General features: G+C 43.2%; 1 long non-coding RNA gene across 1 annotated transcript; it reads right to left on the bottom strand.

Annotated features, from left to right (window-relative positions):
- LOC122006438 lies at positions 1-8391 on the bottom strand. Its single transcript, XR_006118694.1, has 2 exons — positions 3073-8391; positions 1-2949 (listed from the first exon to the last, which is right to left on the bottom strand). It is a non-coding gene; the product is annotated as an uncharacterized LOC122006438 (long non-coding RNA).
- Between the last annotated feature and the right edge of the window lie 8 nt (positions 8392-8399).

Genomic DNA, 8399 nt, shown 5'->3' on the forward strand with positions numbered 1-8399 from the left:
TAGACCAAGATCCAATTTCGAGTCATTTCTTGGTGAACATGATCCGCCATAATTTCTTCGATCCCTGAATTTATGTGCCAGAATAAAAAGAGATTTGGTAGGAAAGTGGAAGACACTTTTTTGTATATGATAATCAAAGGGAGTGGGAAAGCTGCAGTCATTCTTTGGAAAAGCCCGGTTCTCTTTGTCTTCGAGCTTTCATTCCTCAATCCACTGATTCGTTCCTTCATATACCTCCCCACCAATAGATAGAGAAAAATGGGAATAACCGAACCAGGTCTACAAAATGCCAGTACCATGCAGCTGCTTCAAAGCCAACGTGGAATCATATCAAATCCCGAACGCGTACTTCTTTCTCTTCCCGGCAGCAGCAGCAGTTTCTCCGGTGAAAGAGAGTAATCCAAAGTAAGCCATAAATCCAATTTCTAAGTTTCAGTGCAAGTGTAAAAAAGGAACGATTTCTAAGTTTCAGTGCAAGTGTAAAAAAGGAACGATTTCTAAGTTTCAGTGTCTAGGAACGAAGATTTGTGATTTGTAAAGGCACGACACGAATAAAGAATATAAGAAAGCACCTTCACCTTAGAGGGAAAAACCCTCTATGGGCTGCCCGTATCAGGTGGAACAGCTCCCCGGGCGATCCCTCCCTTAATATAAAATTCCTCTAAGGGTGGGACACCTCTAAGGGTGGACCGTGTGGATCCGAGACCTTGTTGTTAGTGTTTTTTTGTTGTCATGATGATAGTGTGTGTTCTTATTTATGCGAATGAAGAGAGGGTGTATACACCTAGGTTTACCCATGAAGACATGAGGAGAGGGTGTTTGTGTTTATACACCGAGCCCCCATTTGCTGGAGAGCTCAAAGTGACAGTTGGATAACAGCCACGGACAAAAAGAGACAACCCAAACTGAACTTGAATATGCAGATACTTGATTGAATCAGTGTGAGAAATCAGTTATTTTTTGCCCCATCAGGTATTTTACAGCGTGAATGGCTATGAAAAAGTACTCGACGATCTGACCCATTAGAGCTATTACAATTACATACCCTATCGGTCGATCCCAGCAAGAGGTCTAACATGCATGGCTGGCCATTCACTCTACCCCGTTGGTCGCCCCGTCGTTCTCACTCGTTCCTGCTCTTTTCTTGGATCAAGCCCTTAACTTACTGCTCTTCCTTCCGGGGATTTTGCTTCACTTTCATTCCTATTCTGGTTAAAAATATAGTAGAGAGAGGTGAACCAGGATCAGCTTCCACAGGCTGGGGCAAAGTAAAGGAGGTTCGGACTAATGCCCGGGTCTGTCCTCCCTTTTTGACTTGACGCTACGTTGATCTCTGACTGAATTCCATTAATTTTTGGAGGGGCGAAGAGCTGAGAAGAAAGACAAAAGTTGAATTCTTTGAACTTTGAAGTTGGGAAGGATTATCATATAAGGTGAGACGATAGTCGATTGGCGATTTTATGTGAGAAAGTCTTGTATTCGACGGGGCGATAGCGACGTGGAGAGATGTAGAAGTGACCATATCAAAAGAGAAGTCATTGATCTCTCGTACTGGTGCGTTAGAATTAGCTAAGCTCTTTCTGGCTGAGGAAGTAACTAGGGATTGGCTTTCCTTCATTCTCTATGTTGAGCGGCGCCGCCCGTTATATTTGCTACTTTAGGAGTGAAATTACATAACTCAACTCGTCTGCGAGGTTCGGGCTATCTGGTGTATTCCTCTGTGAGTCCTGTAAAAAGGAGTAGACGGGCTACCCTTTAGTCGAATTCCAGAGGCAGTGCTCGCATTGGACTGAGAATCAAGTAGAATTGAGTATATAAAGAAAAAAAAACAGGGAAAGCCCTACTGAGTACTGTACAATTGAAAGCAAAGCAAGTTCCTACTGAGTACTCTTACTCTACCTCGGCTTGAATTGATCCTACTGAGTACAGTATAATTGAAAGCAAGTTCCTACTCTACCTCGGCTTGAAAGCAAGTTCCTACTGAGTACTCTCTATGAGAGGGGAGTCGATTCAGGAGTAGATTCACTCACTTCCAACAACGGATAGGGGAGTAGATTCACTCACTTCCAACAACGGATATAGAAAGAAAGTAGACTTGAACTTCCGTTCATCAAGCGATACTGAAAGCATCCGATCAGAAAGATACACTGACGACTAGCCCATACATGCAAACACACCAAACAAAGACACTTAGCATAGGAGTCTCTCGTAAGTAAGCTGCAAAGTAGATCTCCACCAGAAAGCCATGCATTCAAATTCAAACACACGACTATGCGTCGACGGACTACTTATTTCCATCTTATATTCTTTATTTCCATCTTATAGAACAGAGTAGACGGACTCTGCTCCCCGGTGACCGCGGACTGCACAATGAGGGATTGCAGCTCTCGCCCTCTTCCTCTCTTCAAGGTTGCTTTATCGGATACATTCTATCTCGTATGATACTTGGATCAAGAGCGGGCATATGCTCCGCCTAGCAAATGATCCCATTGTCTCTCTACTTCTCTTCTTGCTCCACTCTCTCAAGTCTTCCAGCTATATCCATGGAAAAAGCTCTTTCTTGGCCCACGTCGAGATGCCAGCTAGCTAGCACCAAGTCGGGAATTACTTAATGAACCAGCGCCACCAAATAGAGACTAGACTGACTGAAGCAGGCATTGGAGGCCCACTAGACTGACTGAAGCAGGCGTTGGAGGCCCACTTTTTCATTAGTGAGATAGGTTGGTTCCATTTGATAGGTTGGTTCACCCGGCTTTTCATTCATATTGAATCCCATACACTAGATTTGAGTGCGCTGAATCATTCTCCCCGGAGTACGAAAGGCCCACCCCAAAACTCAAGCGAATAGTGCTGGTATCGCATACCAAAACTCAAGCGAATAGTGCTGGTATCACATATCTGAATCTCTTTCTGTTTTCTCCATTCCTTCTTCTCCTTTCCTTACTCTTCCTGCAACAATAGCAAGCCCAGCATCTATAACAATAGCAAGTCGCCCAGCATCTATAACAATAGCAAGCCCAGCATGTGCAAGCCCAGCATGTATATAATATTTTATAAGCCCAGCATGTATACCATATTTTTGAACATTGTCATCAGTGGGAAGAGCGCGCCACACAAATATAGAAAGATTCTTCGCGCCAAATCCTTGAAAGGAATTGAGTTGATTGTGCTGATGGATGTAAGAAGAACTTCCTTGCTTATGAGGTAGAAAAGGAGACAGAGTCAGACACCGGTCCACTCATTTTATGATAATGGAAGAGAGGCGCCTCAGGGGATGGAACACGTAGCGATGCCAGCAAGCTAACACCTAAGACCTGGAAAGCTAGCACCAGTTCGTGAATATGAGTATAAATTGAACAAGCTAAGACTAAGTCTATCATGGCATTCAAAACTACGAAAGATCTACCGTACCTCATTAAGACTCTCCTAATCTGTCGTACCTTTCTCTTTTCTTTTTCCCACGTAGTTTCCAGATCTCGTCCCCGTATTCCGCTAGCACCAGTGAGTTTTGAGGATTCACTCACTCCAATAAAAGTAGGGAATTATACGATCTAGAGTGGTTATGAAGATACTGTACTTGTACTTATACACATTCACTCTACCGCATGTGCTCGAGCCTATCTACAATCGAGGATACTCTCAGCTAGTTCGTGAATTAATTACTTAATGAACTGCTCTTTCGTTCGGGTTATGGACTCATCTTATTTTAAAGCGGGTCGCCTTCCACCTGAAAGGGTCAGGGTATATCAATACTAGTTTCTAATATGTTAGACTGGTGCCGCACTTCGGAACTTCTGACATTCCAAAGCTTGTGCCCGCAACTGAGCGTAAGAGGGCTAAGCATTGTGCACTTTTCACAATTGAACCGCTGGGCTCGAAAAGCAATGAAAGAACACTGTTAACTCATGTAGCAATGAAAGAACACTGTTAACTCGAGGAGTTAATGTATCCAGGTTAGAATTGGAGTGGGTAGGGAAGGAAGTGAATTACCAGTAATGAACTACTTGACCAGTAATGAACTACTTGGTGCCAGAATTACCAGTGACTAACGAACTGGTGCTAGCTGCTAAATGTATCCAGGAACGAATTTCTTTGGGTAGGGTACCATTGTAGAGCTTGGAAAGAGTGAGAGTATCCATTGTAGACTTGGTGCCAGATAAAAACCACTTGGTGTTAGCTAGCTTGTAGCAATGAAAGAAGTTAACTCGAGGAGTGAGAGTATCCATTGTAGACTTGGCGCTGGTGAATAGAACTGGTGCTAGCTTGTAGCTAAGATTCAGATTCATCTACGGAAAGTGAAGAGCTCAAATTTAAACATTCGGAAATGGAATTAAAGAATATGATAACAAGTATCTTTCATAGAGAAGTTCTGTTTGGAATATGATAACAAGTATCTGAACAGTCTCACATATGATAAAAAAGAAAGACCCTCGGAAGCTATAACTCAAAAGCCGGCTGCAGCAGCAGTTAATTCCTATTTGAACTCGAAAAAAATCTTTGATCACTCAGAAAATGAACAAGAAAGGGTATCCCGGCTCGACTGGGATAGTGAATTCCCGGACCCTCCCATTGAACACGTCAGATGGACTAACTAAGAGCACACGATCTAAAGTTCAGTTTGGTACAAGATCCCCGCACAACTATATTTCTTGTTATCCACACCCCGCACTAGATACTTGAATGAAGAACTTATATTCAATATTGAGACACTTGATTGAAATTGAATCAGACAATGACTTGTTCGAATCTATTGTTATACTACCAGTACTTCCATTTATAGACTTATATTTCTTTACACTCCAAACTTGAGAGTCTAAATTTATAGACTTATATTTCTTTACACTCCAAACTTGAGAGTCTAATATGAGTATACTGTTAACTTATTTATTTATATAACGATTTGAACGGATACTGGTACAGAAGAGAATCAAACAAGACATATGCTGCTCATACGGGATAATACGAAACTGGACTGGTATGGTAGAGAATCAAACCTTGAATATGCCTCTGCTAGAGTCCGGAAAGAAAAGATATGCGCTCTGGTAGAGTCAGGAGTGAGAGCCCTCTTGTTTTAGCACCCGAGGAAAGAAATACGTTAATCACGAGACCGGTAGGGCCGTCAATATTTCTAGATCTTTCGTAATTTCTGTTTAAGTTTTGAATGCCATGAACCACTGGATAAGAAGGAGTCTAAATTCTTAATGTTAGAACAAAGAGTTAATTACTAGGACCAGGTACTTGGTGCTAGGTCTTAGCTGGAAAAGAAAGGTTATTAAAGAACGTATATTCATATCAAAGTGGTCGAGCCAATGAGTCTTACCCCGGTCACCAGCAACTATTTTAATGACTCCCGAGTCTGAGTTAGTATAAGCAAATCCAGTTCGGGAGCTACGCATCCAGTTCGGGAGCTACGCCTTTCATCCTATATTTCTCACTCGGAGGGGGACGGGAGAGCACAGACCCATTATTGAACACAGGGCACACTCGTAAGGGCTGCTGCTTATGACATGTAATGAGTCCCGATAAAAGCGAACAAGTACTTTAACTTAAACCATGAACGGCTGCTCTTTATTTCAATTTAGAAAGCGTACTCAAAATCTCACTTATCACCATTCACTGCGGAGGAACTATCTCACGTAGCGATGCCAGCTAGCTAACACCAAGTCATGTGTCCATTGACTCCTCCTACCCTACCTACCTCGGACAAGAAGCACTGCTTCCTGGATCGCTATTCCTAAGACACCCATTTCTGCAACTGAACTAGCGGCGGGTAAACTCACATGTTATGCCTACCTAGTGCTTGAATAAGAAATTCTTTCCTATCCGAGTGCTTAGCTGCTTTTCTTTCAATAGTTTCTTACCCATGAAGGAGTGAATGGTATAACACCTGAAAGAGTAAGCCATCATGTGGTCGCCTGCTGTGCGAAAGAAGCTGGGAATAGAGGAATGATCAAACCACTCGAAGAAGGAGTTGCACTCTGAACTGCGGGATTCTTTTCCCTCTCAGCAAGAGTAGTGAATGGCATATAGCAGTATGAATGAACTCTAACTCGGCCCAAATGAAACTTAGACTTTTTTTTGTGCGGGTAGTGGGTACGGATCAGAGGGAATCTCGGCCTCAGCTGAAGCTACAGAAGGAGCAGAGCCTCATATGCTCAGACAAAGAGCAAAAGCTGCTACTTACTCTATCTCCAACCTTTCTGCAGCAGTTTGAGTGATAGCAACAGGGACGGGAAAAGAATCCCTTTCATATGCCGGGAAGAGAAAGGAAGAAGATTAATATAATAATCTCTTTCGGCAGCTGCTGCTCTTTAAGGCTTCGAACCTTTTCATGGAGCTTCCAGAATCTAGTTGAGGTATGTATTTGAGCTCACAGCTGCGGGAGAGGGAAGGAAGTGAATGGTACATGAACCACTTGGTGCCAGAATGACCAGTAATGTTAGAATTGGAGTAGAGGAGTCAATTATACCTAATTTACGAGCTTGTACCTAATTTACGAGCTTGGCGCTGGTGAATGAAATGAACGAACTGGTGCTAGCTGGTATACCAATAGCAATTAAGTAATGTTAGAATAGAACTGGTGCGTCAGACCGGTAGGGAGAGGAACTCTCTTTCGGAGCGTTCGGCACTAAACTAATTGATATCAGACGAGGGGCGACTGGTAAGGAGCGTAGGAGCGGGCACCCCTTCAGTCTATAATGTAGCCCCGAACCGAACAGCAAGAGCAGCTGCCGGCGTATTATAATCTTCTCTATCCATTCCATCTCCTTCCCTCTACTGGGGGGGCTTCTAATTTATATATAAATCAAGTACCTAACCGTTCTGAAACAACTATGAACTCTAATCACTCCCTTGCTTCCAAAGAGTTCATGCCATTCAGATAAGAGACTAAGGAAAGCTCAGAGAAAACACTATCATATCATATCAGTTCGGGTTCGGAAATGGGCGCCTATATTATATTTATCAGCCGGAAAGGTATAATATGTCATGAACTGATCACTTCACTGGAACTCCTCTCCATGTAATGTTTCTTGTCCCGAATGCGAACTATTACAAATAGGAGTTGGTTTTCTCTCGCGTACAATAAACCTAGAACAGTTTGATAGGAGCCTCTAATTGAATGAACTCAGTCTCTTGAAAGAGGAATGACTTCTTCTTTCCCGGCGAACAAAAACCAGATGAGACCGGATACTTCCCTCTGTCCATCAATCCTTCTTTCTTCCCTTTGACTATGCGTGGCATGCCTCCTCTGCGTATCTTAACTGCGCAACCCCTTCTCTTGCAAAGAAGCCCTACCATGTTCTTAATATCAAATGAAAGCTGCTTGCCGAAAGCGAGCTTCTTTTTTTCCAGATGGTAAGCTGAGGGGCTGTTGAAGAGTGGTCACTTCAGTTATTACCATCTAAAGCGTCAAGTACCAAAGGACAGCTCGAGAACGAGATTCTATTCTGACAGCTCGAAATAGATATGAGACTGTTTTTCTTTCTAGTTCTAGTTATGGTTTCTTCTTCTTTCTAGTTATGGTTTCTTCCCTGTCAATTGAACCATTCCCTGAAAATAAGATATGCCTGGAAGCAGGGTGCTTTCACTTGAACTTTGCCTGCGGCTATGCTATAATATAACACTTACTAGTCTAGTGTTCATGAGCTGATCCCATGCCTTGATCAATGCTCAAGGAAAGGAATGAGGAGGAGAAGATGAAGAAGAGCGATTCTTTTGCTTTTGAAGAGCTAACCATGCGTTCACAGTCGACTCAACAAGACGGGTCACTCCCTGCCCTTACTAAACTGCTACTACTGACTCCACACTTCCGACGGGTCACTCCCTGCCCCATGCCCTTACTAAACTGCTACTACTGACTCCACACTTCCTATATTCCTGGGTCTCCCCAGTGACAAGATCTGTCTTGGATGCTACCTTGGTCCCTTGGGTACGAGCATTGAATGATTGAGACCTTCAGGTCAGGACTGAAGCCCGGAAGCTCTTTCGAGAGTTCCCCCATTCCAGCTCTCCTCTCTTCTTTCTTGGCTATCTGGCTCTGGCAGAGAGATTAGGCGAGGAGTTAGCAGGTATACTAGGAAGTCGCTTTATTAGTAGCCGTATCTTATATCGTTGGATAACTAGTTCTCCTTGTGGTCTTAGTCTTCACTCTGCATCGGTACCATAATCTCTTACCCCGAATCACATGAACTTCAATCTATAAGGTTTTCTTTGATCGTGCTCTTACTGCCTTCTCCAACTAGAATAGACAATAGCTTGAACCAAAGGGAAGGTTCCGAGCTCTTGATAAGTCCTCCGAACTACCTTAGAAGTCAATTCAGGTATAGTTCCCAGAAGTCAATTCAGGGATAGTTCCCAAGTAAGTGGTCTCGCCCTTAGGGTGGTTGCAGAAAGAGCCA

This window comes from Zingiber officinale, chromosome 7B (genome assembly GCF_018446385.1).
Source record: "Zingiber officinale cultivar Zhangliang chromosome 7B, Zo_v1.1, whole genome shotgun sequence".
NCBI classification, from domain to species: Eukaryota; Viridiplantae; Streptophyta; class Magnoliopsida; order Zingiberales; family Zingiberaceae; genus Zingiber; species Zingiber officinale.